The 18,328-nt window shown below is 40.8% G+C and overlaps 1 long non-coding RNA gene across 1 annotated transcript in view; it reads left to right on the top strand.

Moving 5' to 3' along the window:
* The window catches only part of LOC144583305 (uncharacterized), a 51,219-nt gene that overhangs the window by 19,770 nt on the left and 13,121 nt on the right, over positions 1 to 18,328 (top strand). The gene's annotated exons all lie outside the window — the stretch shown is intronic.

The raw sequence follows: 18,328 nt of genomic DNA on the forward strand, positions 1-18,328 counted from the left end.
TGACACCTTTGCCTATAGGAAACCATTCTGTCTCTCCATATTCAAGCCTAACGGTAGCTTCTTTTCCACAATACAGGTTACATATCAGGAGAATCAAGTGCTGAGGCACACCCATTTGCTGCCCTTCTGAGTCTCAGTCTTCTTCTGATTTCCTTGTTGCAGTATCCATTTGGATTGATGATTGAACCAAAGTATACAAAATCTCTGATTATTTCAGTTTCTTCATTGCCAGTACTGAAGTTGTTTAGTATTGGCAACGAAGTCATTTCAAGTCATTGCTGCTTTCTACCAGTATGACAGAACCTGCATATCTTATTGATGCTTGTTCCACCAATTTTGATTCCTCTTTCATCTGAATTTAGTCTGGCTTCCCCAATGGTATATTCTGCATACAGATGGAACTGATAAGACGATAAAATGCACCCTTGTCTGACTGATCCTTTTGCCTTTAGAAAACCATTCTGTCTCTCAATTTGTAGCTTTCCGTCCACAGTACAAGTTATGCATCAGGACAATCAAGTGCTGAGGCACATCCATTTCTTTCAGAAGAACCCATAGTTTCTCATGAGCTGCACAATCAAAGGCTTTGCTGTAGTCTATAAAGCATGGATTGATCTTATTCTGAAATTCTTTGGTGCTTTCCAGTAGCTAGCGGATATTTGCAATATAATCTCAAGTGGCTTTTCCTTTTCAGAATCCAGCTGGAATGTCAGGTATTTCTTGCTCCATATAAGGTAAAAGCCTTTATTGCAACACCTTGAACATTGCTTCTACTGTGTAACAAAAGGGAATTTAACTAGAAACTCCAAACTCTGCAACAACACCATCACAAAAGAGATATAAGATGATGGTATGGTAGTTGTAACAAGCTATGATTCCTGATGGATTGGAGATTTCCGATGTGACAGCCTATCCTTGGGAAGCTGTGTACCTCTGCTATTCACATTCACCTACTAAAAAATCCCATTGAATTCAACAGAGCTTACTTCTGAATAGATATATAATGATTTCCACTGTCAGTCACAGCTAAGAGTGAAGAGCAGCCAAAATATACTGTAGTTGAGTACCAGAATTTGTAAACATCCACTCTGAGGAAACTCAAAAGGTGACATTGTCTCCTATGTTATTCATAATAGGAGTCTTTCATTCATATTCAAAGAAAGCCAGATTTCCATGTGCTTGCACTGGTTGCAATTTTGTGTGGGTGGGGAAAAGATGCACCTCTTAATTTCTGACTACCGTATAACCTTACACACCCAAAATTCATCTCTATGTTCTGTTAATTTTAATTTTTCATACTACCACCCCTGCTGCTTGCTCCATTATTTTCCCACATGGCACCAAAATATACTGTATACAAGCATGGGTTAGATTTCCTTCAACAACAGGTGCTTATCCCACTCCTCACCCCTCCCAGGTTTCACACACACCTGACAAAGCAGTGCACATATTTAACTGCCTTAGCATATAACCCGAAATGCCTCCCCCAACTCTTGTCTTGCCTCTGTTTGCTTTTAGTCAAGTGCCTTTTTTTTGCTTCAGGAGAAGCACCAGCTGCACTTCAAACAGCTTGGCTTTTTCAGACTTGTCTTTTATTGCTCCTCCCCCTCCTTTATTTTACAGCTTTGTGCTGCAAGCCAATTGAAGATAAACTTGTTTTCTTTATATTGCCAATTCCAGCATTCTTCTAGGTATCATAAAAGAACCTATTAGTCTTGTTCAGACTTCTGAGTCTAAACATCTCTGCAGCAATGTTTGAGAGGTGCTTTTGCAGCCAATTCAGGGTGTTGCAGCTGAGCCTAAAAACTTCATTCTGTACCAAACCAGCCTTTTCAGCATTGTTTTTAGGCTGACTGTGTGGTAACAGACTTCTCATAGCGTGCCACTTCAGCCTAGGGCTGTGCGCTTTATTTGACCCAAGCCAGGTCTATTAACTAAATTAAAAGGTTCAGTTTGAAGCAGAATGGCCAGAATCAGTTCTGGGGGAAAATGGGAGAAATGACAAGCTAATTTGCATCCAGAGCAGAAATCAAACCAGATGGGCACAAATCACCTCAGCCTTTTCTTTTTTTAAAAGGCAAAGTATAAACATGCTACCTGCAAACCCCTAAAACATATCTGAAATGTGATGTGTTTATCATGTCACCACAATGGACATCAATGAAAAGTGAAAAACAAGATGGGCATTTTGGTTTTTCAATGCAAGTCAATGGGGATTTGCAAATCATGTTGGGTTTTTGTGATTTCTTTTTTTCCCCCCAAAAAAATTATTAACTGTGAAAATGCACAGTATCTCCCCATAATCTGGACCAGCATAGAGAAAACTTTGAAGATTTTCGTTTTCATAAATGAGAATGAAGTAAGAGAGGATTTGTGTCCTTAAGTTAGTGAGACAGTTTCTGTTCTGTAGCTGAGGAGAAGACAAACAGCAGGCTTGCAGATATTGTTCTGGGGTGCAGTTTGGACAACCAAAAGCTTTACACTTTTTCTACAGACTTAATCACTTTCACATCGAATTGTTTAATGTAGTGGTTCCCAACCTTGGGTCTCCAGATATTCTTGGACTAAAACTCTTATAAGTCTTCACCACTAGCTGTGCTGACCTGGATTTCTGGGAGTTGTAGTCCAAGAACACACCCACTCATAGAATCATAGAATCACAGAGTTGGAAGAGACCAGAGGGGCCATCGAGTTCAACCCCCTGCCATGCCGGAACTCCATCAAAGCACTCCTGACAGATGGCCATCAACCCTCTGCTTAAAAACCCCCAAAGAAGGATACTCTACCACAGTCTGAGGCAGCAGATTCCACTGGAATCTCTTTTCCTGTAGCTTGAAACCATTGCTCCTTGTCCTAGTGTCTGGAGCCATGGAAAACAAACCTGTCGCTTCCTCGACACGACATCCCTTCAAATATTTAAAAATGGTTATCATGTCCACTCTGATGGCAGAAAGTGAGGAGGAATTAAGAACCTCTTAATGAGGGTGAAAGAGGAGAGCAGGAAAAATGGTCTGAAGCTCAACATTAATAAAACTAAGATCATGGCCATTGGTCCCATCATCTCCTGTCAAATAGAAGGGGAAGATATGGAGGCAGTGACAGATTTTACCTTCTTGGGCTCCATGATCACTGCAGATGGTGACAGCAGCCACAAAATTAAAAGACGCCTGCTTCTTGGGAGGAAAGCGATGACGAACCTCGACATCATCTTAAAAAGCAGAGACATCACCTTGCCAACAAAAGTCCGCATAGCCCAAGCTATGATTTTTCCAGTAGCTATGTATGGAAGTGAGAGCTGGACCATAAAGAAGGCTGACCACCGAAGAATTGATGCTTTTGAACTGTGGTGCTGGAGGAGACTCTTGAGAGCCCCTGGATGGCAAAGAGAACAAACCTATCCATTTTGAAGGAAATCAACCCTGAGTGCTCACTGGAAGGACAGATCCTGAAGCTGAGGCTCCAATACTTTGGCCATCTCATGAGAAGACTCCCTGAAAAAGACCCTGATGTTGGGAAAGTGTGAAGAGAAGAGGAGAAGGGGACGACAGAGGATGAGATGGTTGGACAGTGTCATGGAAGCTACCAACATTAATTTGACTCAACTCCGGGAGGCAGTGGAAGATAGGAGGGCCTGGCGTGCTCTGGTCCATGGGGTCACGAAGAGTCAAACATGACTTAACAACTAAACAACAACATCACATCCTCTTCTTAACCTTCCCAGCTCCCTAAGCTGCTCCTCATAGGACATGGCTTCCAGACCTTTGACCATTTTGGTCACCCTCCTTTGGTCACGTTCCAGGTTGTCAACATCCTTCTTGAATTGAGGTGCCCAGAACTGGACACAATACTGAAGGTGAGGTCTGACCAAAGCAGAATAGAATGGTACTATCATTTCCCTTGATCTAGACACCATATTCCTATTGATGCAACCAAGAATTGCATTGGCTTTCTTGGCAGCCACATCACACTGCTGACTCATGTTCAGTTTGTGATCCACCAAGACTCCTAGATCCCTTTCACAGGTACTGTTGTCTAGCCAAGTGTCTTCCATCCTATATCTGTGCAGTTCATTTTATGCCTAGGTGTAGGACCTTATATTTCTCCCTTTTGAAATTCGTTTTGTTAGTTTTGGCCCAGGAATCTAATCTGTCAAGGTCATTTTGAATTTTAATCCTGTACTCTGGGAATTAGCAACCCCTCCCAATTTGGTATCGTCTGTAAATTTAATCAGCATACTCTCTGTTCCTTCATCCAAGTCATTAATAAAGATATTGAATAGCACAGGGCCCAGAACAGAAGAACCCTGAGGCACCCCACTATTTATCTCTGTCCAGGATGAAGAGAAGCCATTGGTGAGCAACCTTTTGGTTTAGTCAGTCAACTAATTACAAATCCACTGAACAACAGCACAATCTAGCCCACATTTTACTAGCTTCCTTGCAAGAATACCGTGGGGAACTTCATCAAAGGCCTTACTGAAATCAAGATATGCTACATCCACAGCGTTCCCTTCATCTACCAAGCTTGTAATTCTATCAAAAAAAGAGATCAGATTAGTCTGGCATGACTTGTTTTTGAGAAACCCGTGTTGACTTTTAGTGATGACAGCATTGCTTTCTAAGTAATAACAAACTTTCTGTTTAATGATTTGCTCTAGAATTTTTTGGGAATTGATGTCAGGCTGACTGGGTGATAATTATTATCTTCTTCCCCCCCCTTTTGAAGATAGGGACTACATTTCCCCTCCGCTATTCTGTGGGGACTTCTCCTGTTCTCCAAGAATTCTCAAATATTATTTCCAATGGTTCTGAAATTACTTGTGCCAGTTCTTTTAATATCCTTGGATTTAATTCGTCTGGCCCTGGAGACCTGAATTCATTTAGAGTAGCCAGATATTCCTCTACTACTACTCTATCTATTCTGTGCTGCATTTCTCCCACTACATCACCTGTTCTTCACCCCTCAGATTGAGCACTATTTTCCTTTTTGGAGAAAACTGAGGCAAAGAAGGTGTTGAGAAGTTCAGCCTTTTCCCTGTCCTCTGTTAGTAGTTGGCCATCTTCTCCATGCGATGACCCTATTATTTCCTTGTTTTTCCTTTTGCTGTGGGCATACCTTTAAAAAGCCCTTTTTATTGTTTTTAATCTGTCTGGCAAGCCTGAGTTCATTTTGCACTTTTGCTTTTCTTACCTTCCCCCTACCTATACTGGCTATTTGCTTGTATTCCTCTTTGGTGTTTTCCTAATTTTTCCATTTCTTGTACATGTTTTTTTAACACTTAGTTCAGCTGAAAGTTCTCTAGTCAACCATTCTGGTTTCTTTAGACATTTCCTGTTTTTCCTTCTTACTGGAACAGTTTTAGATTGTGCCTTAAGTATCTCCCTTTTAAGAAATTCCCATCCATCCTGAGCTCCCTTCTCTTTCAGTATCTTTGTCCATGGAATTACAGCCAATAATTCCCTAAGTTTACTGAAATTGACCTTCTTAAAGTGTAGAATGCACTTGGCTTCCCCTTCCCACTGTATAACAAATTCCAAGAGAGCGTGGTCACTCCCACCTAAGGATCCCACCACTTTGACCCCATTAACAAGGTCATCCCTGTTGGTTATGATCAGATCTAAAATAGCTGATCCCCTTGTTGCTTCTTCCACCTTCTGGACCATGACATTGTGTGCAAAGCAAGTGAGGAATTTGCTGGACCTTATGTTTTTGGCAGAGTTTGACTGCCAACATATATCAGGATAGTTGAAATCTCCCATTACTACTGCATCTCTCCCTTTTGAATGTGTGGCCATCTGCTCCAGGAAGGCATAATCTAACTCCTTGGGCTGGCTTGGGGATCTGTAGTATACCCCCACAATGACATCCCTCTTGATTCTCTCCCCCTTAATTCTTACCCAGATGCTCTCAACCTGGCTTCCTGGATTTAAATCCATTCTACTCACAGAAGGTGGCTTAACTGCCAGTTGAAGTGAAGTTCATTGATGGTAGTGCTAAACCCGCAGATAAAATTTATGATGATATCTAGAGGCAGAGTTGTTACAAGAAAGAGTCTTGCGGCACCTTAAAAGTTAACATATTCATCACTCCATAAGCAAATATACACTGATGTTTATCTTCTGTGATGTTGGCAAAAAAGGTTTGACTTCATATATACCCTGATGGGATTGGAGCTGTCAGTGATTGACCAAGAAAGAGATTGTGTGATTGAGGTGGATAGCCGGATGGAAGTGTCAGAAGGAGATTTCTATGTTAGGGATATTAGAAAAGAGTTCAAAAATAAAACTGGGAATATTGTAGGCCCCTTATGTAAATAAATGGTATAGCTGTGTTTGGAATATTGTATATATCGTTTCGGGGCACCACACTTTAGGCTAAAGAATACTATAGAGCTGAAAAAGATGCAGAGGACAGTGGGGTGGAACAACGGCCTTATAAGGAAAAGCTGCACCATTTGGGGCTATTCAGATTAAAATAAAAGGCAAGTAAGGGGAGATATAGTAAAAGTGCACAAAATAATGCATGGTGTAGAGAACGGGATTTGTTAAAATTTAACAAGGAGCCTCATGGTGCACTGGTTAAAATGCAATACTGCAGCCAAAACTCTGCTCATGACTTGGATTTAATCTCAGGTAGCCAGCTCGAGGTTCACTCAGCCTTTCATCCTTTTGAGGTTGGTAAATTGAGTACCCAGTTTACGGGGAGGGGGAGAGTGTGTATCCTGCATAATTAAATTTTAAACCACCCAGAGAGTGCTTTAAGTGCTATGAAGTGGTATATAAGGTATATATTCATCCTCCTTGATGAAGAATGGGTTGATCAGTGCTGAAACCATGACAGATATACAGTATATTCCCTCAGAACCAGAGAAACTGAAAGCTGGAGTAAATGAACTTTTAATCTCATTCGTCATAGCTGTCCTCATATGCCCATGCATCTGAGGAAGCAGATTGAAGCCAGCCAAAATTTGCTTCTGAGTGTCTCAGAACTCATACATTTGTTTCTGCCGCAAGATTTCTGAGACACTGTTTACAGTGTCTCTGAACTCTTACTATGTTTTATTATGATGCTGCCCTTGGAAATAAGGGCCAGTGTGGTACAGTAGGTAGTGTTGGACTGGGATTTGGGAGACCGCTCAGCTGCAGAAGCTCACTGAGAGTGGGAGGTGGCAATGATAATCTATCCCCTGATGATCTCATGTATCGTACTTAGAGGCATTCAAGGGCTATATGGACTGCCCAAGGTTTCACAGACTGACTCTTCTCCTGGGAATCAAACTCTCAGTTCATAATGCTCAGCCTCAAAATGGCTGCCACAAATAAGTAGCCTGTCACAAAATGGTAGTTCCATGCAAGGCAAAATTGTGAAACTGAGGGCCAAATTAGCTATTAAGAGAAATGTAGATTCCCCATAAATAGCCTATTACTCTCCCCTAACAGGATATCCTCAGCAAGATACACATACATCAGCGGATTTGAAAATGAAGTGTGTCTTTACCTTGCAGTGATCAGTCAATTACAAACCAATGCACACTAAATGCAGGATATATAGGTGAGGAAAATCAGGTTATGACAAGCAGATGTACCTACGGAGCAGGGGGAGGGATCTCTGCATAAGAAGTTTTTAAAATGCCAGCTAATTTGATTCAAGAAAACAAGAACCTAACTACAAGGCAAAGGTAGACTCTGATGTCCAAAAGGTAGAATCTGATGTCCTAGACATGAAACCAGTCTTCTCAAGCTGCAGTTTTTTGTTTCAGTAGAATATCCTTTTCAAGACAAAACCAATTACTCTTCTCAAAGCATCTCTAAACAATTTCTTCTAAAATTAATTAATTTTCAAATTAATAGGGCAATTACTTTCACATCATTTCCCTTCATTACTTACCCAGATTGTGCCCTACATTTGTTCCTTTTCAATTTACTTTAAGTTTGATCATATTCCCTCCAGCCAAACTGCCCCAAATCTCTTTCTCTATCTCTCTTTCTGTCTCTCTTTCTGCCAGTCATGTTGCTCTTTATCTCTCTGCCATCCAATGCATCCTATGTGGGATGAAAGGCTCTCTGAGAAAATTAAGATGGCGGGCATCTAGAGTGTCAGCTATGGTCTACAGGGATGCTTTTTAAAATGGGTTGCAAGGCAAGTGGTATGTCAGTCTTGGAAGATCTACAACAGGCCTCTGCTTGCACCACTTTGGGGGTACTCAGTGTAAACTGACTGGCACTGGCTCGCCAGAGTATCGGAACAGGGACTTTCCTAACTATACATTTATACGAATGATAAGCCACTCTGCCGTTCCATGCATATATACAGTACTATACTTTTAACAACTTATCAAGACTTTTGCAACTAGGAGCTTACATCTTTTAAATGCTACAGTATTGAAATCCATCCATCCATCCATCCATCCATCCATCCATCCATCCATCCATCCATCCATCCATCCATCCATCCATCCATCCATCCATCCATCCATCCATCCATCCATCCATCCATCCATCTATCTATCTATCTATCTATCTATCTATCTATCTATCTATCTATCTATCTATCTATCTATCTATCTATCTATCTATCTATCTATCTATCTATCTATCTATCTATCTATCTATCTATCTATCTATCTATCTATCTATCTATCTGTCTATCTATCTGTCTATCTATCTGTCTATCTATCTGGTTATTTGGTTATTTGGTTATTTGGTTATTTGGTTATTTGGTTATTTAGTTATTACACCACCAATTGTGAAAAAACATTCTTAGGCAGTGTACAAATGGCTAGGGTATCATATCACAATCAACAACAAAATCAGCAATTAAACATATTAATAAGCAATAACATAGTTACTAACATAGTAATAAAGAACAAGTGGCATACTATTCTCTGCTGACCTGAAGATAATGAAATTAAAATTAAAATCCCAGACTAGCATCCTAACCATCTAAACCTAGAATAATATGGCAAATGCTATGACAAGTGCTCATGGGTTTTCAGGTGCAAGACCCTTAAAAGCTGTCCCGAAGAGTTCAAGTTTTTAGCATCTTTCTGAAAGTAAGAAGGGATGGGACTTGGCAAACCACCAAAGGTAGCTAGTTCCACAATAAGGGGGCCACAGCAGAAAATGCCTGGTTTCTAGTTGTGGATTTTCTGGTCTTCCCTTGGTATTGGCACTTTCAATGACAAATGTTGCGAGGAGCAAAGGGGATGAGTAGATTGTTTCAGGGACAGCCATTCTGTTGGATACTGAGGTCTAAAGTCATTTAGGGCTTTATAGGTCTAATTCTGCCCCTTGAATTGAGCATGGAAGCAAACAGGGAAGTGCAAGTGAACCAAATTGGGGTACCTGTAATTAGTCTGGCCACAGTACTCTGAATCTGCTGAAGTGTCCATGCTGTTTTCAAGGATTGCTGTATGTACAGAGCATTACAGTAATCTGTTTTTGAGATTGCCAAGTCAAGTACTACTGGTTTTCAGGACTTTCTGTATAGATAGGGGTGCATCTGGGCATTCAGCTGAAGTTGATGAAAGGTGCTCCTGATCACAGATGAAATCTAAGCTTCCATTAATAGGGCCAAGGCCATGAACAATGGCAACCTGCATACCTGGTCTTTTAGGGGGAGGGTAACTCTACCGAAATTAGGTGAAAAAATATATCTTGCCAAGCAGTTGAGCCAATCAACAGGATAACGGCTAACTTCCATCTTGTTGGAATTGAGTTTGAGTTGATTGACCTTATCCAGTATATAATAGTGGATAAGAAGCTATGTAGAATTTGAATAGCATCACCTGCAGATGAAGAAAAGGAGAGACACAGCAAGGGCAACTATTTACACCATCCCCCCCCTCCCAAAATCTGGAGTCCTCCAAATCAGCATGTTTGATGGGGATATTAGTCTGTGGAAAGCTGTTTTTCATCAATCAGTATTTGCTCTTTCTAAACTGATTTTGTAGATCTCCACTTCTTGTTCCTTGCTCTTCTCTCACATACCTGGCTTCCCCCCGCCCCTGCCTTGACTCTTTCTTTGATTCTGCTGTCTCCTAGCCATCCTCACCTTGTCTGCTCACATAAGCTCATGCTCTGACAACTATTTCTATGATTCCATAGAATCACAGAATGACAGAGTGGGAAGAGACCCCAGCTAGCTCAACACCCAGCTGAGCCCAGAAATGACCAGCCTCCATTTGTATTTACTCCCTATCTTGTCATTTCCCTTTTGGTAGCACCTCCTGTTCTAGAAATTTCAGAGATTCATTCACATCTGCCTCCTGCTGTTTTCATAATGTTTTGCTACTCTGTTTTGTGAATACCAGAAACTCTCCTTCCCACTTATTTTATTCTGTAGCTGTAAGATACAGAAGTCTGTTGTGGTGGCTACGATTGACGCTGCTTGAATGCATAGTATCATGTTTTTGGGATGCTTTGTTCATCAAGAATACCTAGAACAGTACTTTAAAATCAATGCTACGAGTCCCTTGACTGCGAACTATCTGAATATTTATTTGTTAAGAGTGACCAGGCAGCTGAGCATTTGTATCTCTGAGCCTCATGTAAACTGCTTCCCTCTGCACATCCATTGTTTAAAAATGAATGAAAGAAACTTATGTGTCGGCTCAGGTGACAATTACTGACTCTTGATCATCATTATCCAGCTTGTTTACAGCTTATGATGCCAAATCTTAGAAGACAAGAAATATTATGTGTTTGTCCAAAATGATGGCTTTTATACGAGCAGGGCTTTTAGCCAGAGCAGGCACCATCTTTTTGTTTCTGTCCCTTGTCTGCTTAAGCATTTAGAATGAGAATAACGAGGCTGAGAAGACAAAAATGTTATGGCACCTTAACGACTAACTGCTATATTTTAATGCTAGCTTTTATGGACAAATCCACTTCCCCTGACTTGTCCACAAAAGCTCACATTAAAATACAGTAGTATTATCTCTATTTTTTTATCTCTATTTTATTATCTCTATTTTTTGCCTTCACACTTTCCCAACATCAGGGGCTTTTCCAGGGAGTCTTCTCTTCTCATGAGATGGCCAAAGTAATGGAGCCTCAGCTTCAGGATCTGTCCTTCCAGTGAGCACTCAGGGTTGATTTCCTGTGCTGTACTGAAAGACAAACATGTTTTACTAAGGACTACCACTTTCATGAAAATATAAGGAGACCCGTGAGAAACTGTTATGGCATATCCTTACTTCTTAGCAGGGCTTCTCCTGATCAGGACTTCTTTCAGCCCTGTGTTCCAAGATATTGTAAGTTGTAACGATGATATTTGAGGCAGGCAGACAGGAAGGAGTGAGTGTGTCAGAGCTGGTTTCTCAGCAAAGCCAGGAGAGTAGTTCTGGAGCATCATCTCTCCCTGTGCAAAAGGTGTATGTCATGTGAAAATGATAAAAGAGACAATGTAAGAGAGTTGGTAGATAAGAAGGTATTACAAGAATAATAATGAATGTTTACTACTTAGAGAAATATTAGTCAAGCATCTTTGTGTGAATAGTAGTCATTTAATGCAACTGCAGTAGTTGAGAAGATAGTAGCATACATGGTTTTCAAACTATGTAGAACGCTTCCCATTAGCTTCACCTTGGAAGAGGTGTTCTTTCTTGGGACCTGTCCAGACAGGAGGATTTGGAGTGGCCTAGTTTGCACTTCAAGAGTTCTTATCTTCAGTGTGATCTATTTTATCTCTCAATTGAGCAGCCCTTCCATTCACACTGAAGATATTTATTCTCGCACAAGAAGGATACATAAAAGTCTTTGGACCACTAATATACTTACAGGTAAGGAAACAGCAGTGGAGGACAGTTGCAGTGTGATAAGAAAACATTGGGGTGAAGTCGGGGGAAACAAAAAGGAGATAACTCCTCCTTGTGGGGCTGGAGCCCATAGAGTTGGCATAGCCCTCTGCCCCACCTTTTCTCACAGACATCATTCAGCTGGATGTAATGCCCTCCCCCTGTTAGTTAAAGTAAGTGGTGTATCAAAACAGCAATGCATCAACTTAGCATGTTATTAGAATTCCTCTGCATCAGTTAGCAAAATATTTCCAAAGTTCTCTGTACTTCCTTTTAATCTCATAGCCCATGTATTACATCACAGAATCGTCACCTCAGGTAATGCCACCCACTACTCTATTTGGATGGAAGCTATCAGTCCATACAGGCTGGACAATGAGCTAATTAGGATCAGGCTGAATCATAGCAAAAAGAATATGTGCCCTACCACTGTGCCAGAAAGGTGTGCAATGGCTCTTAAAGGGGCGAGATGGATCGATCTAAAAAGAAACACCTGTGGGCACTGTTGTTTGGTTTGAACCAAACCATATGAACAGCAATCCATATACTGATCTATATGTTAGTCTGGACAGGCCTTTGGAGGGTGGGAGGCATAGCTTCTTTCTAATATTCTAATCATTGCTTATGGTTGGTATAAAGCCTTGCATTAACAACAATTACTTAAAAAAAAACCAATCTGTTTTCCAATCAGTTGGTGGCACCTTTTAAATCGGTCAGAAGGTTTTCAATCAGGTGATCCTACCCATTAATTGACTAACCATTGCATTCCTGTTTAAAACAGTGGCATGCTCTGACAGGCTGCAGTGGAACATTTAATATGCAGCAGCCAGCCTTCAGAAATGGAAACATGGATTTAAAAAAACACATCATATTCCATTATGAATTCCCCAGAGCCAGCTAGTCTCCCAGTTAAAATGATTTATATTTTCTGTGGCTTCCGTAGTGAACAGACCAACCTATCATTGTTTTCTCCCCTTAATTACTTCCAGTCTTATTTAATACAAAGATAAGCATTGCTTTTAGATTTCAGGGAAAAGCTTATTTCTGAATTATCTCTTCACAAAGAGATATGACTAAAAAAAGGGGGGGGCGGTTTGGGGAAAAAATCAATTTAACTATTTAATGTCAATGTAGTAAACATATGTTTAGACTGTAAACTCCTCTAGTGTAGAAATCTATTTTTCTCTATCAATTTTGTTTTTGTGAAGCGGCATGCAAATTTATGGAGTTGGGGAAAATATGCTTAAAAAGCCATCCTAATAGTGCACTGTTAATTGCTGGAAGGGGGTTCAGTATAGCTACACTCCTCCCAATACCAATGTGGAGCTTCTCATTGAGGTCGCATACGCTGAAAGCTACAGGTGACAGTTCTTCTGCTGGTGGAAAGCTCCCAGAACAAGGTGTTCCAGGGCCCATAGCAACAAACAACAGTGGAGACTGTGCTTTTAATCCTTTTTGGCAACCTTTTTATTATGGCACTGGCTGGATAGCTCAGCGGTTTATGTATCTGGCTGCAGAGTCAGAGGTTGGGAATTCAGTTCCCCACTGTGCCTCCTGTGAATAGAGCCAGCCTGTGGAGCCTGGGCAAGCTACACAGTCCCAGGGCACCCCCAGGAGTAAATCATATCTGAGTATCTCTCCTGGGAAAACCCTCAAAAAGGGTCTCCATAAGTCAGAATTCACTTGATGGCACATGATTATTATTATTTTATTATGGCTAATATTCAGTGATGTTGTGGTTCTCCTTCTCAGTCATGTCACCTCCCGAAAGGCTGAAATCTTTACTTAACAATTTTTACCTCAGTATACTATTCAGAGGGTTGGTGAACACTGTGGTTTCACACACACATTTGGGTGGCATTAAATTTTTGTGGACTATGAATGATCTTGGAATACATTTTCTAGGAAGAAACCTTTATCAATATACAACCATTCATGGGGGGCAGATATTTGTGAATAACCCCTTGCGGTATGCAGGATCTGTCTCTTAGGAGAGAAACCTAAACAACAACTTTTTCTCTTTTGGGAGAAATGTCACTAGCTTTCTTAGACATCTGAATGTTTGGGAAAAGATGTAGTCCAAGGTGTTATATTGCTTTTGACCACTTGCTTTGTTTATTTATACAGTGGCTTTTTTTTTAATTTAAAAAAACAGTTTTGACTGAAGTTGTTCACCAAAGAAGCCTTTCTGTTCTCAGCTTTGATGTCTCTATGTTTCTATATTTTAAAAAGCAGGGACATTTTCCAAAAAGAGAAAAACTCTTTGATTTTAAATTAGAAAGTTATATCTGTAGCTATGCAACCATATCAAAAAAGAAAAAAGAAAAGAAAAAAGACCCCCCCCCATAACAAAGCAAAACAAAAAACAATCCCTCCACCCCCCAGCCCCCCAAAAAACTACAACCAGGGAAATACAGGCTACAATTTTCATCCCCTTTCCTCACTGAAAATAGACATTTTTGTGGCTTAATTTCCATCCCAAGAAAACAGTACTGTGTAAACCCACTAGCCACTCTGTTCTCTACAATGGAACATCACTATAGTGACATGGAATGAAATGAAACACAGGTTGATACATAGTTATATAGACTAGAATCCTGTTCACATAAGGGCAAGTACATAAGCATTTCTCCCTCTCTGATCGGTTCTCTTTCACACAAATTGACAGGATTTATTGTGTAACTGGTCATGCTGTCATTTGTGCAACCGGTTGTGTTAAAGAGGCCACACAGTTCCGCTTACATGAACTTAGAAGTTCTGTAGAACTTTAGTCATAATCTTTACAAGTTCAGTTTATATGTATTTGGGGGAAGGAAGTCTTGTTGTGTTTAATGGGCTTGGTCCTAGGTAAGCTAAGGGTCAGTAGTTCCCAACCTTGAGTCCCCAGATGTTCTTGGACTACAACTCCCAGAAATTTTGACCAGCATAGTGAAGAAGAATTCTGGGAATTTTAGTCCAAGAACGTCTGGGGACCCAAGTTTGGGAACCACTGGGTTAAGGAATCAAAGAATGGAATTCACAGCTTACTTAAGTGGAAGTTAAGGTACAAACAGATGAATCAACATGCCCACATTTTAAGTAAGAGGGGTCATGAATTCTTTATCTAGTGAGTACAACCACAACCACATTTTTTTCAAACTGAACATTTTTCATTGGGGCAATTATTACATGCCCTAATGCATTTAATATAACAGCGCATGTGTTTGTTAAAACTGCCTTTGCAATCTGCCTTGGGATAAAAATGAAATTATATAGGTTACAAAGGTATTAATATCTCATATTATTTATATATAAAATTATTTATAATAATATTTCATATAAAGGTAAAGGTTCCCCTTGACAATTTTTGTCCAGTCGTGTTCGACTCTAGGGGGCGGTGCTCATCCCCGTTTCCAAGCCATAGAGCCAGCGTTTTTGTCTGAAGACAATCTTCCGTGGTCACATGGCCAGTGCGACTTAGACACGGAACGCTGTTACCTTCCCACCGAGGTGGTCCCTATTAATCTACTCGCATTTGCATGCTTTCGAACCACTAGTTTGGTGTATTTCATATACAAAATAATAAATAACAATAATCCATGACACCTTGCAAAGGTTCGAGAATAATGCTGAGGGGGGGGGAGGAGAAAACATGGTCCCCTCCATTGCAATCTTAGGCAGCTCTAAGTGTGTTGTCCAGACTGTGAATGTGACAGGTTATCTGCCTCCCTTTCCCAACCTCCCCAGCACCACCTAGGACTGATTGGTAAAGTAGCACTTTAGGCTGACTGGTAATAAAGAAGCAGAACAAGAAGGGGGAGAGCGGAGTCCTTGAATTTGACACTCAGCCTAATAGCACTCAGACAGGTGACTGGGCCAGCACACAGATAATTTGGCTACCGTCCACTGTGGGAAAGACATTTTATGCTTCTATTTAATTTAAATTAGTTCCAAATTTATATCTATCTATATATAAACAGGAAATGCAAACTTGGTGCAAATTTGCACCTTTTTTAGTTCTCCTTATGTGGCAATTCATATATGGCCAGAAGGACAAGCAGAGGATGGTTGCTACCATTGTGGCCTCTTGGTAAGTTTTCAGTGGTACTTGTTTGGATTCTGTTGGAAACATAATGTTGGAATGGAGGAACTACAGTCCTATGCAGCAAGGCAACCTATCTCTTGAGGATGGTGTGTGTGTGTGTGTGTGTGTGTGTGTGAGAGAGAGAGAGAGAGAGAGAGAGAGAGAGAAAGAGAGAGAGAGAGAGAGAGAGAGAGAGAGATCACAAAGATCTGTTAAATATTCAGTAGAAATTTCTGTTTTTAACTTAGGTTAATGATGACTCAAAGGGAAAAGTCAATCCTTATTTGCAATTCCTCAAAGGATGCAGAACACATGTACGCACACCCCCTGCCAAAGGGAAACCATGTGATAATTTTTATCATCATGTAGCTGGGAGCTTTTCACCAAACTCTGCTCCTGAAACTTATTTCTTGAGAATACTGCACACATTCTCTATGTGTTCAGTTAATGGGCCAATGCATGTTCCTGATGCTAAGCAATTTGTTGTCACAGGCTATAGTGGCTATTCCTCTGTTGCCCTGCTACAGCTAAAACAACAACAACAACAACTTGTCTCCTTGTTGCATTGCATCAAATTTGCCATTTTTTCATTCCGCTGAGATTCTCCCCCCCCAAGGCATTGAGGAAGCCAACCTGGAATGGGAAGTCATATAATTACTAAACTATGAAAATTGCCATCGACATTCCCATTGAGATTACATTGTTGATAATAGGTTTCTTTCCTTTAAAGCCCTTTGAAGTCAGACTTTTGTTCCTGATGTGAAGTGACAGATACAGACAAGAACAGGAGAGTCTTTGAGCTATTCTCATTCTCATGTAAAGTAGCAGTGAAATTCTGAAAGGATTCTGTGTTATAATCCAGATTCGTTCACATGTTTCAGATTTTACTTCTTAATGCTAAACTGATGGTAAATTTTATACCCTAGTTCCAAAGATAGTCTAACAGCACACCCTGGCCAAAATCCTCTTGCAGTCTTAAGTAAGATAACCGGGGCACCCCTGCCCCAACCCCCCCAAACAGGCAGGTACACTTTAATACAAGTAACAATTTTATTGGATAAAGATAAGTAGTAAGTTGCAGGTAAAAAGGGCCACCACTTGGGTTGGTTGCAGTAGCACGGTATTGGTGCATCATAAGGAGCAAATCCCTGGAACAGACAACCTGCCTGTTTTCTGATGTCCACCCATCCCACTGGGTAACCACAGAGTTGTTAACCAACATTATGCATCCCTCTGGGTGTGAATCCACTACAGTGGGGAAAGACCCCTTGGTATTAACTGTGGGGAACTTTGGCAGCCCACATAAGCTGGAACTGCCCCTGCTAGTTCCTCCCCTACCATGCCCCCACACTTGCAACAGAGGATGAGGATATCACTTCCGTGGGATAGGGCCAAATGCCCATGTCCCTCTCTGCAGATCTGTTCCTATTATTATTATTATTATTATTATTATTATTATTATTATTATTATTATTATTATTATTATTATTATTATTATTATTATTATTATTATTATTATTATTATTATTATTATTATTATTATTATTATTATTATTATTATTATTAATTGTATTTATACCCTGCCTATCTAGTCATTTCGACCACTCTAGACGGCTTACAACATAAAACATAACAAGTTCAAGAAACATTTATAACAATTAATTAATTAAATAATTTCGCAATGGGAAAAATACAAAATAAATCAAATAAAGAGAGAAAAAAGGAAAGAGGACAGGAATTAACCGGAAGGGAAGGCCTGCCTATACATCCACGTTTTAGTTGGTTCTTAAAAGTACCCAGCGAGGGTGCAGCGCGAATCTCCGGAGGTAGGTTATTCCAGAGGCGAGGAGCCACCACCGAGAAGGCCCGGTTTCTAGTTCTTTCCTTCCGGGCCTCCCTCGGCGTCAGGCTCCTCAGCCTCACCTCCTGGCTCACGCGGGTGACATGGGTAGAGCTAGTTGGGAGTAAGCGTTCTGCCAAGTATCGAGGTCCTAAACCGTTTAGGGCTTTATATGTAAGCATTAACACTTTGAAGTCAGTGAGGAAACGGATGGGCAGCCAGTGCAGCATGGCCAGAGTAGGAGAGATATGTTGATATTTTCTCATTCCAGTAAGGAGTCTGGCCGCCGCATTCTGCACCACTTGAAGTTTCCGCATCAGCTTCAAAGGAAGCCCCACGTAGAGCACGTTACAGTAGTATGCATCAAATTGCTATTAAAGGCAGTTGGGGCCCTGCTGCCCCTGCCAGCCCTATGCTAAACTTATCGCCACTGCAGCCTCTCCAAGATAACTGTTCAAGTGCTGCCCACTGCCCAAGATTGGATGCCCAGCAGTGCTTCCCTGGAACCTCACCACCATGCAAAGGTGCCTGGGAAGAAGATTCCTGGCACAAACTGGGCCCTTGGTAAGCATGTGGAGTGACCTTGGCTTGTGTAATGTGAGCATAATGCAAACGGTATGACTTTTGG

This window comes from Pogona vitticeps, chromosome 1, assembly GCF_051106095.1.
Source record: "Pogona vitticeps strain Pit_001003342236 chromosome 1, PviZW2.1, whole genome shotgun sequence".
Classification (NCBI taxonomy): Eukaryota; Metazoa; Chordata; class Lepidosauria; order Squamata; family Agamidae; genus Pogona; species Pogona vitticeps.